Source organism: Budorcas taxicolor, chromosome 6 (assembly GCF_023091745.1).
Source record: "Budorcas taxicolor isolate Tak-1 chromosome 6, Takin1.1, whole genome shotgun sequence".
In the NCBI taxonomy this organism is placed as follows: Eukaryota; Metazoa; Chordata; class Mammalia; order Artiodactyla; family Bovidae; genus Budorcas; species Budorcas taxicolor.
The window spans coordinates 78,012,911-78,024,782 of record NC_068915.1 but is presented as its reverse complement, the minus strand read 5'-3'; positions in this window follow the sequence as shown (position 1 = coordinate 78,024,782).

The window sequence follows — 11,872 nt, the reverse complement described above, 5'->3', positions numbered from 1 at the left end:
TGAACATTCAAAACTAACCAGGCGAAGCTACCATCTAGAACAAAGTCCCACAATGAGAAGAAAGTTTGGGGAATAGATTCCAAGTGAGCAAGACAGGGACAAGATAAGAAAAGTGAAGGTCTGAATAAAAATAGAAGGGTGCCAGATCAGAAGAGTTCAGAAAATCATATTTCTCATAACACTTTGTGGCAATGAGAAGGACCCCTGAAACTACAAAGCTAAAACAAAAATTCTGATCCACTTCTTTCTAAAAGTTTAGGAAAACTAATTTCAGATAAAAATGGGACACAGACAGGGATTGGTTTGAAACTCATACAAAACTTTTGGAAGTAAGGAAAGAATGTGGAGCAGAACTTCCCACAGACATTAAAGCAGGATAGATATGCTCCAAAAAGATAAAAATTATAACCTATAATTTTAAAATAAAGTGGAATAAATAATAAAATGATAAGTTGTGAAAGAACAATATATGTTAGGATTTTATAAGTTCAGACAAAGTGATTGAACTTAAAAAAAAAGAAATAAAATATATTCAGTAATAAAAATAATTATAAAGAATATCTGAGCTACTAAACTCAATAGATAACTTCTTAAAAGAAATACAAAGAAAAAAGGAAAATTGTAAAAACAAAAAGTGAGGAAAGCAATAAGAAATTAAGGAAAACACAGATAAAGATGTCGGCAAATATGTTTCAATATATCTATAATAGTAATCCCTGAAGAAAAAAACACTGAAATGAAATAGAAGTAAGCTATAATAGATGTCCTCAACAAAAACAAAATCAATTCCAAGAAATGAAAAAAAAAAGTTATAATTCAGGAAAACTATCTGAAAATGCAAGCCATATTGAAAAGGAATGCATACTGAAAAACTTGACCCAGAATGGCCACCCTTGAAGACATATTGTAATAACATCATAGAAATTTTAAGCAAAAGAAGTCCTGTGAACATTAAGTCAAAACGACCAAGCTACATATGAGTAAAGAAGACCTGATTGTCACCTAATTTTCAATAGCAGCATTTTATGCCAAAAGACCTTCAAGACTCCTTTGTCTTTGAATATACTACTCAGTATATTCATCATATTTCAGATACTCAAGAAAAGCAAATTTGACTCCATTTTTCTTGCCAAATTTTTTCGTATAAAAGTCACAGTTCAGCTTTTTAAATCTTCTATGAACTCTGTTCTCATGCCCATGCCCCTTTTTGCGAAATCCATTAGGGAAATAAGCCTCAGATAACGAAAATGACTGCACATATATTGACATCAATAGTGATGTCATTATCAATGGCTACTCATACTATATATAGAGAGACAAACAGATATGATTTGTTTCCTGATGAAAGAAAGGAGTGAAACATCACCTATAAAGTAATCTTGCTTAAATCACTGTACATGAATATACTCAAGCTTCTGGACCCAACACTCATTGTAGAAGTGCAGCATGGAGGAAACTAGCAAAAGACATCATAGTGATGCATCAAGTAAAACCTTGATTGTTATAAACAAATAACATAGTAAACAAACAAAAAACAAAAAAAATTTTTTTTAATAAAGGGAAAAAAAATGGCTTAAAGACCTAATCAGCCTTAGTGAGTGACTTAACTGATTCTTGATTCCAAAACATGTAAAACAATTGGCAGTTGAATATATAAACACTGGCTAGGTATTTGAGAATTTTAAAAGAATTATTCTTTTATTTTAAGGCATGTAAATGATATCACAGTTATGTCTAAATGAAACAGTAATTTCTTAAAGAGACATATATGTATAGATATAATTGCATGATTTGCTTTATGAGAAGGAAAGTAAATCACAAAAATTATTTATTTCAAAATAAAATGGGAAGGAAGGAGATGTATAGATATAGATGAACACACTGGCCAATGCTTGATGATAGTGGAGGTTGGGAAGTACTTGGGGGTTTATGTTTATTTATTATAACACGTTTAAAGCAGCACACATCTTTGACTTGGCAATTTTGGTTCTAGGAGTTTATCTATAGATACATTAATATAGTATAAGGAATATGTGTAAAAAAGAATTACCATAAGCTAGAATTAACTTAAATTGGAGTTTGAACCTGGTTGGAAAAATTTACTGTTATAAAAAATAATAGAAACATTCATGTATCACATAGGAAGCTGTCATTGAACTACTCAAAATGTAAAAAAAAAGTCTTTTGCTGATAATAACATATTAAATGATAATATATAAATGTAAGTCAATGTAGAATATATAATTATATAAAGTATAAGGCATGCCTATATCTGCATGTAAACATACATATACATGTATGAATGTATACCTAGGCTGTGTATACACATTGGCATATCCTTAGAAAATTTTTAGAAGGAATACACACCAAATTGATATCAGTGGCAAATTTTATAATGTGCTATTTTAAAGTTTTTCATTATTGCCTATCCAGTCATTGACCTATTCCTTTATCAAATATTTATTTAGTGCTGCCACATGCCATATACTATTCCAGGTACTGGGAATACACTAATAAACAGCAGACATAACTCACGACCTTCATGGAAATAAAATCTGGAGAGACAGATAAGATGCCAGATAAATAAGTAAAAATGACAGTATGTCAAAGGAAAAATTAAACAGAGGAAGAGTGGGAGGAGAAGATTGCTGAATTTTTAGATAGGCTGGCCTGCAGAAGCCTCACTGAGGAAATGTGGGCGGTATCTTTGGGGATTTTCTCAGCAAAGAGACCTGCAGCAGAAAGGACAGCAATTGCAAGGGTTTTTTGCAACAACACACCTATCCTTGAGGACTGGCACCAAGAACAGTGTGGCCAAAGGGAAAGAATGAAGAGAGGAGTATAGAAGATGAATTTAGAGGGAACCGAGTACCTAATGTTGAAGGTCTTTAAGGACTTTTTAACGCTGGGTGAGGTGAAACAGGCCATAAGACATGTTTTATTGTATTTGCAATACTAGTTTGGGGATTTTTCTTATGTAGCTATTTTGGTGTTTTATAAGTTTGTATCATTCACACGTGAAAATACTGATGCTTATAAAAGACATCTGTGGTTGTCTTCATTTAATTTGGAAGGTGACCATTTGCAGAAAAGGAAAGCATCTGCCTGGCTGTCACTTGGCAGTAATCTGTTTGAGAACCTATCACATCAATCTTTCAGTCACTTTTAAATACTTATGTGTTAAGCTCTAATGATCTTCACTATTTTTCCTTGTAATCATTTGTTAAAACTAGTTTCTTAACCTGCTAGTACACATAATTATACTTTTCCTGTTTGTTCCTCTTAATTTCAAGTAACAGAGTTATTTGTATGTGTGCAGAGACATTCAGAAATGTCCATCTAAGGAATACTTTTACCCTAAAGTGACTTTACCAACCAATTGTGTATCATTTGCAAGTGATTGTATCATGATGAGTGTCCTGTGTGACTGGGACAGAGTTGTACCTTACTGACATCTTTGGGTAAAATGGCATGGCTTTATCAAGAGGAAAAAAAAACACATACCTGATCATCACACCCCCTATTAAGATACTGCAGTATTTGTTAAATAGCCATTTCCTGATGTGTTTGCCATTATGAATCTTGCTAAATTTTATCTAGTGCTCATTTTTAACTGAGTAGTCAAATGTTGATATAAACAGCTTTCATTCATGAGACACGAAGGATTTGTGTTGCTATGAGGTTTTACTTGAACTTCACTATCTTTTGACTAAACAGTGCATTGTCATTTTCATAATGGACTTCCCTAGTGGCTCAGGCCAGAGAAGGCAGTGGCACCCCACTCCAGTACTCTTGCCTGGAAAATCCCATGGACGAAGGAGCCTGGTAGACTGCAGTCCATGGGGTTGCTAAGAGTCAGGCACGACTGAGAAACTTCACTTTCACTTTTCACTTTAATGCACTTGAGAAGGAAATGGCAACCCATTCCAGTGTTCTTGCCTGGAGAATCCCAGGGACGGCGGAGCCTAGTGGGCTGCCGTCTTTGGGGTCGAAGAGTCAGACATGACTGAAGCGACTTAGCAGTGGCTCAGACAGTAAAGCATCTGCCTACAATGCGGGAGACCTGGGTTTGATCCCTTGGTCAGGAAGATCCCCTGGAGAAGGAAATGGCAACCCACTCCAGTACTCTTGCTTGGAAAATCCCATGGACAGAGGAGCCTGGTAGGCTACAGTCCACAGGGTCAAAAGAGTTGAACATGACTGAGCAACTTCACTTCACTTCACTTCACTTCACTTCACTTCATTTTCATGATGATTAAAACCTTGTAAGGAAACTCCTCTGATAACTGTAGGCTAATGTGGTCCAATGGAGAAGGGAATGGCAAACCACTTCAGTATTCTTGCCTTGAGAACCCCATGAACAGTATGAAAAGGCAAAATAATAGGATACTGAATGAGGAACTCCCCAGGTCAGTAGGTGTCCAATAGGCTACTGGAGATCAGTGGAGAAATAATTCCAGAAAGAAAGAAGGGATGGAGCAAAAGCAAAAATAATACCCAGCTGTGGGTGTGACTGGTGATAGAAACAAAGTTTGATGCAGTAAAGAGCAATATAGCATAGGAACCTGGAATGTCAGGTCCATGATTCAAGGCAAATTGGAAGTGGTCAAACAAGAGATGGCAAGAGTGAATGTCAACATTCTAGGAATCAGCGAACTAAAATGGACTGGAATGGGTGAATTTAACTCAGATGACCATTATATCTACTACTATGGGCAGGAATCCCTGAGAAGAAATGGAGTAGCCATCATGGTCAACAAAAGAGTCTGAAATGCAGTACTTGGATGCAATCTCAAAAACGACAGAATGATCTCTGTTCATCTCCAAGGCAAACCATGCAATATCACTGTAATCCAAGTCTATGCCCCAACCAGTAATGCTGAAGAAGCTGAAGTTGAATGGTTTTATGAAGACCTACAAGACCTTTTAGAACTAACACCCAAAAAAGATGTCCTTTTCATTATAGGGGACTGGAATGCAAAAGTAGGAAGTCAAGAAACACCTGGAGTAACAGGCAAATTTGGCCTTGGAATGAGGCATGAAGCAGGGCAAAGGCTAATAGAGTTTTGCCAAGAAAATACACTGGTCATAGCAAACACCCTCTTCCAACAACACAAGAGAAGACTCTACACATGAACATCACCAGATGGTCAACACTGAAATCAGATTGATTATATTCTCTGCAGCCAAAGATGGAGAAATTCTATACAGTCAACAAAAACAAGACCAGGAGCTGACTGTGGTTCAGATCATGAACTCCTTATTGCCAAATTCAGACGTAAATTGAAGAAAGTAGGGAAAACCGCTAGGGCATTTAGGTATGACCTAAATCAAATCCCTTATGATTATACAGTAGAAGTGAGAATTAGATTTAAGGGCCTAGATCTGATAGACAGAGTGCCTGATGAACTATGGACTGAGGTTCATGACATTGTATAGGAGACAGGGATCAAGACCATCCCCATGGAAAAGAAATGCAAAAAAGCAAAATGGCTGTCTGGGGAGGCCTTACAAACAGCTGTGAAAAGAAGAGAGGTGAAAAGTAAAGGAGAAAAGGAAAGATATAAGCATCTGAATGCAGAGTTCCAAAGAATAGCAAGAAGAGATAAGAAAGCCTTCTTCAGCAATCATTGCAAAGAAATAGAGGAAAACAACAGAATGGGAAAGACTAGAGATCTCTTCAAGAAAATTAGAGATACCCAGGGAACATTTCATGCAAAGATGGGCTCAATAAAGGACAGAAATGGTAGGGACCTAACAGAGCAGAAGATATTAAGAAGAGGTGGCAAGAATACACAGAAAAACTGTACAAAAAAGATCTTCAGGACCTGGATAATCACGATGGTGTGATCACTAATCTAGAGCCAGACATCCTGGAATGTGAAGTCAAGTGGGCCTTAGAAAGCATCACTACGAACAAAGCTAGTGGAGGTGATGGAATTCCAGTTGAGCTATTTCAAATCCTAAAAGATGATGCTGTGAAAGTGCTGCACTCAATATGCCAGCAAATTTGGAAAACTCAGCAGTGGCCACAGGACTGGAAAAGGTTAGGTTTCATTCCAATACCAAAGAAAGGCAATGCCAAAGAATGCTCAAACTGCCACACAATTGCACTCATCTCACACGCTAGTAAAGTAATGCTCAAAATTCTCCAAGCCAGGCTTCAACAATATGTGAACCATGAACTTCCTCATGTTCAAGCTGGTTTTAGAAAAGGCAGAGGAACCAGAGACCAAATTGCCAACATCCACTGGATCATTGAAAAAGCAAGAGAGTTCCAGAAAAACATCTATTTCTGCTTTATTGACTATGCCAAAGCCTTTGACTGTGTGGATCACAATAAACTGTGGAAAGTTCTGAGAGAGATGGGAATATCAGACCACCTGACCTGCCTTTTGAGAAATCTGTATGCAGGTCAGGAAGGAACAGCTAGAACTGGACATGGAACAACAGACTGGTTCCAAATAGGAAAAGGAGTGTGTCAAGGCTGTATATTGTCACCCTGCTTATTGAACTTCTATGCAGAGTACATCATGAGAAATGCTGGGCTGAAAGAAACACAAGCTGGAGTCAAGATTGCTGGGAGAAATATCAATAACCTCAGATATGCAGATGACACCACACTTATGGCAGAAAGTGAAAAGGAACTAAAAAGCCTCTTGATGAAAGTGAAAGAGGAGAGTGAAAAAGTTTGCTTAAAGCTCAACATTCAGAAAATGAAGATCATGGCATCTGGTCCCATCATTTCATGGGAAATAGATGGGGAAAAAGTAGAACCAGTGGAAACAGTTTCAGACTTTATTTTTGGGGGCTCCAAAATCACTGCAGATGGTGACTGCAGCCATGAAATTAAAAGACACTTACTCATTGGAAGTAAAGTTATGACCAACCTAGATAGCATATTCAAAAGCAGAGACATTACTTTGCCGACTAAGGTCCGTCTAGTCAAGGCTATGGTTTTTCCATTAGTCATGTATGGATGTGAGAGTTGGACTGTGAGGAAGGCTGAGCACTGAAGAATTGATGCTTTTGAACTGTGGTGTTGGAGAAGACTCTTGAGAGTCCCTTGGACTGCAAGGAGATCCATCCAGTCCATTCTGAAGGAGATCAGCCCTGAGATTTCTTTGGAAGGAATGATGCTAAAGATGAAACTCCAGTACTTTGGCCATCTGATGCGAAGAGTTGACTCATTGGAAAAGACTCTGATGCTGGGAGGGATTGGGGGCAGGAGGAGAAGGGGACAACAGAGGATGAGATGGCTGGATGGCATCACTGACTCAATGGACGTGGTTCTGAGTGAACTCTGGGAGTTGGTGATGGACAGGGAGGCCTGGTGTGCTGCAATTCATGGGGTCGCAAAGAGTTGGACACGACTCAACAACTGAACTGAACTGAACTGAACTGAACTGAATATTTAGTTTATGCTGTTTTGGGGAAAACACAGCACTATTACAGATTTTGAAAACCTTGGGTTAAAAAATGTGTTTCAATCTGTTTAATCTGAATTTATTTGACTCACAGAAAATCCTCCTTCCCACCTCCCCTCCCCCACCACACACATACATATCTTAAAGAACCAAAGATTATCAGAATAGTTTGGGAAACACTGACTTTCTTACACTTCATTGCTGCAGAAATGTCATCATGACAGAGATTATTTTGAAGGCCTGATAATGTTTCCAAACTCTTTGAATAAGAGGTATAAGATAAACATTCATTTACTGGAGGACCACTATGATTAGTTTGAGGTCAGTAGATCAATTTTTTTTTCCTCTAAGGACTACAAAAAGGAAATAGTTATTCAAAAACTTTATCTCTAATACTTTGTGTCTCAGTTTTTAACATCTTAAACATTCTTTTGCCAAGCTAGGGTAGCTTTTGAGAGAAAAAAAATAACCCTAGCAGGATGTATTTAAAAAGTCACTTACCCTGTAAGTGACCCTCTACAATCTTCTGTTCCTCTATGTTATATTCCATCCACAAGCCTGCTTAATGTACTTCAAACTGATTGTTCTGGGGATATTGTTAAATATTTGTGAAATATTAATAATTGGAAATACTTATTTTGGTAAGTTGTTTCTATCTAGTAGCAGTTATGTATTTGTTAGTCCACAAACTATAATGGTGCACTGGAACTTAATATATAGTAGTAAATACATATCTAATGAGATAATTAAATCTCACTAAGAACATAATTTTGGAAGGACTGATGCTAAAACTGAAACTCCAATACTTTGGCCACCTCATGCGAAGAGTTTACTCAGTGGAAAAAACTCTGATGCTGGGAGGAACTGGGGGCAGGAGAAGGGGACGACAGACGATGAGATGGCTGGATGGGATCACCGACTCGATGGACATGAGTTGAGTGAACTCCGGAAGTTGGTGATGGACAGGGAGGCCTGGTGTGCTGTGATTCATGGGGTTGCAAAGAGTCAGACAACTGAGCAACTGAACTGAACTGAACTGAACTGAGGGACATAATTGCTGAAGAACATTCTAAAACTCAGGAGACAGCCGAGCTTCAGCTCATTTAATCAAAAAGGTTTCATTATTTGCATAGACAGTTTATATTTACCCTCTAAAGAATGGTCTTTACAGCATCTATTTTCCATGACAATCACATCAGGATTTATTTGCAGCACAATATGCTTAAGTTACAATAGTCTTGAGAGTTAAAATCCTTTTCTGTCTTGCACACAGGGTTATCGTTACCATCTTTCTAAATTCCGTATATATGTGTTAGTATACTGTATTGGTGTTTTTCTTTCTGGCACAGATGTATAGAACAGCCTTTTGGACTCTGTGGGAGAGGGCGAGGGTGGGATGATTTGGGAGAATGGCATTGAAACATGTATAATATCATATATGAAACAAATCAACAGTCCAGGTTTGATGCATGATACTGGATGCTTGGGGCTGGTGCACTGAGATGACCCAGAGGGATGGTATGGGGAGGGAGATGGGAGGGGGGTTCAGGATGGGGAACACATGTATACCTGTGGTGGATTCATGTTGATGTATGGCAAAACCAATACAATATTGTAAAGTAATTAACCTCCAATTAAAATAAATAAATTTATATTTTAAAAAAATCCTTTTCTGCATTCCCTTCTCTTGAAAGTGTTTTCAAACATTTGGAGCATGCAACTCTATAAGCCCCAAGTGTGATTTAATCCTTAGTATTTTCCCATTGTTCTTGAAGTTGATATTCCCTCAAGAAAAGTGAAAGTATGTGTTGACTTTGTATATTGTTAGTATTTAGGTAGGGTGACAGGAAATGGGTGAACATTCTATCATCTTAAAAACTTTAGCATACTGAGATTATGCACCTGCTTTAATGTAAAGCCTGTATAGATAAAGGATGAGGACTTTTTTAGTAATAAAGTTCCAAAATTCCAAAATCCAGGCTTTTAAATCTGGCAAACTCCCAATAGAGCATTAACATTCAATTGAATTTTATTTTTAAATGACAAAATTTAATCTTATCTGTAATTAAATCACTATTAGGCTTTAATTTTTTCTAATTAAAGATTTGCATCATTTCTTTATGATGGTCTCCCCTCTAGCTTGTTTGAAATTAAGTCTACTGGAAATAGTAATTTCCTCCTATGTATATCCAAGTTTTTGCATCTCAGATTTGGAACACTTCAAACTATTTTATTTTTTAATGAGACCACTCAATTAGTTTTTATTTTTGTCTAGCTTTTAATATTTCTGGAAATGCTTCAAAAGAAAAATCAAAATTTAGCAGCACTTCTAGTTTGTTTATTCATAAAACTCTCAATAATTACTTCCACTTAAAACTGAAGAAACTAATAAATAAAACACAACTATACAGTCATATGGATCATGAAGCAGAAGAGGTAGGACTATAATTGTGTTTCACTTTTGACTTATTTTTTGTAGAACTGAAAATCCTATGGCATTATACAAGGGGTTGGATCTATTTTTTAACCTAAAGAATATAGAACACCCCAGAGTATGACGCATATATATTCCTCCTTAGTGAAACTGGAAATGGCAACCCACTCAGTATTCTTGCCTGGAGAATCCTGTGGACAGAGAAGCCTGGAGGGCTACTGTCCATAGGGTCGCACAGAGTCGGACATGACTGAAGTCACTTAGCAGTAGCATCGGTGAAATTGGTGGAAAGCTGATAGGATTTGCATTTGCTAGAATTATATATATATGTTGGAGTAGGAAATGGCAACTCACTCCAGTATTCTTGCCTGGAAAATCCCATAGACAGAGGTGCCTGGAAGGCTGCAATCCATGGGGTCACAAATTAGGGCATGACTGAAGCGACTTAGCGTAGTCACACACACACACACACACACACACGTATATACATATATATAGTTGTGTGTTTGTATGTGTGTTGGAAGGTAAGATCAGCACTCCATATTCAAATAAACTGCTTTTTGTGCAAGGCATACCTTGGGAAAAGTCCTGACCATTTTATCTGAAAGACTGTTTTCAACTGGTGGCAGCATGTTGGAATTGAAATGTAATTTATTCTTTTGTACAGATGTATGTATTGCAGTGGGGTGTATCCCTCAGTTTTAAACCTTCAGGCTGGATGAGAATAACAGCTTCTCTGGCTGTCTCTTGCTAATCCTGGATTAAACCTAATAGCATTTTCATCTCTACCCTTTTTTGAGAAAGAGTTTTCATCAAATCCAATTTAATTATCTTTTCAAGGACACATAAGTGTTAGAAAAAGTAGTATTTCTCTACTTGAAATTTTCAAACTTACAAAGTAAAATTCAAGACTCGACTGAGAGAAGAATAAGAATGAAACATTCACTTCTGATTTTCTAATGTTTATAATTAGACTTATTAAGGAGAGGAGAGAAATTAATTGTAACTGAGGGAAATATGCCACTTTTGTTATATTGATTGGATTTTGGGTTTACTAGGTGCTTTTGTGAGATAGAACTGAAACTAAATCAAAATAATCAGTTAAGGTCAGTCAGATGTAAAGCAGGATTTAGCTGTGAAAGAGTGACATTTACAAGGCCCATGTCTCAGATGGACTGGATGAGACATAGCACTGTAAGAACTGATTCTACTCCAAGTGTGTTTTTCCAGCATCCCCCTCACATTAGCTCCTGTTAAGACTTTGTTGTCCTAGAGGAGATAGGAACAGTAACCTAGGCTATTCCAATCATGGTACATAATCCCAGAGGGAAAACTGGTTCAGGGTAAGCTATGAGAACCAAGCATGGTGAATCTGAATCCTTCCTTGTGATTTTTCTAACCAAATGCTCTTTTAGATTTTCATGGCTCTGCTTGATTCAAAGTCCAAAGCTGCTGCCAAACATGACTCTCTATAAAAAGAGACTGTCTTGTTGCAACAGAAAGAATAGGAAACAGTTCTTAAGCAAGTATTACATGTAAGGCACTGTTCTAAAAGCATTTTATTAACTTACAATTTTACTGTATTATCTCACTAACCCCATTCAGTACATTTTATATATATATATATATATATATAAACAGAGGAGGGGACTGAACTATAGAGAACTTGCTCATAATCACAGGACTAGAAAATGGAGAAGCAGGCTTTTAACTCAAGCATTGTAGACTCAAAGTCTGGAAACTCAGCCACCATCAGATACTGCTTCTCAGTAGGGAAATCAAGCTAGCATGTAGGGAAAAGTAGATAAAAAGAAGACACAGAGCAAGTCTTTACTGTGTTCATTGTCCTGGTTCCTAATTAGGTTTGTCTTCACCCTTTTCCTTCATGATTACATGAATCAATAAATCCCATTAAATATTTGATTTTTTTTTAATTTGTTTAGCTTAAGAAAGATTGAGTTTTGGTTCTGTTTCTTAAAAAAAGGATCTTGAAATTATAGTAAGAGAGGAG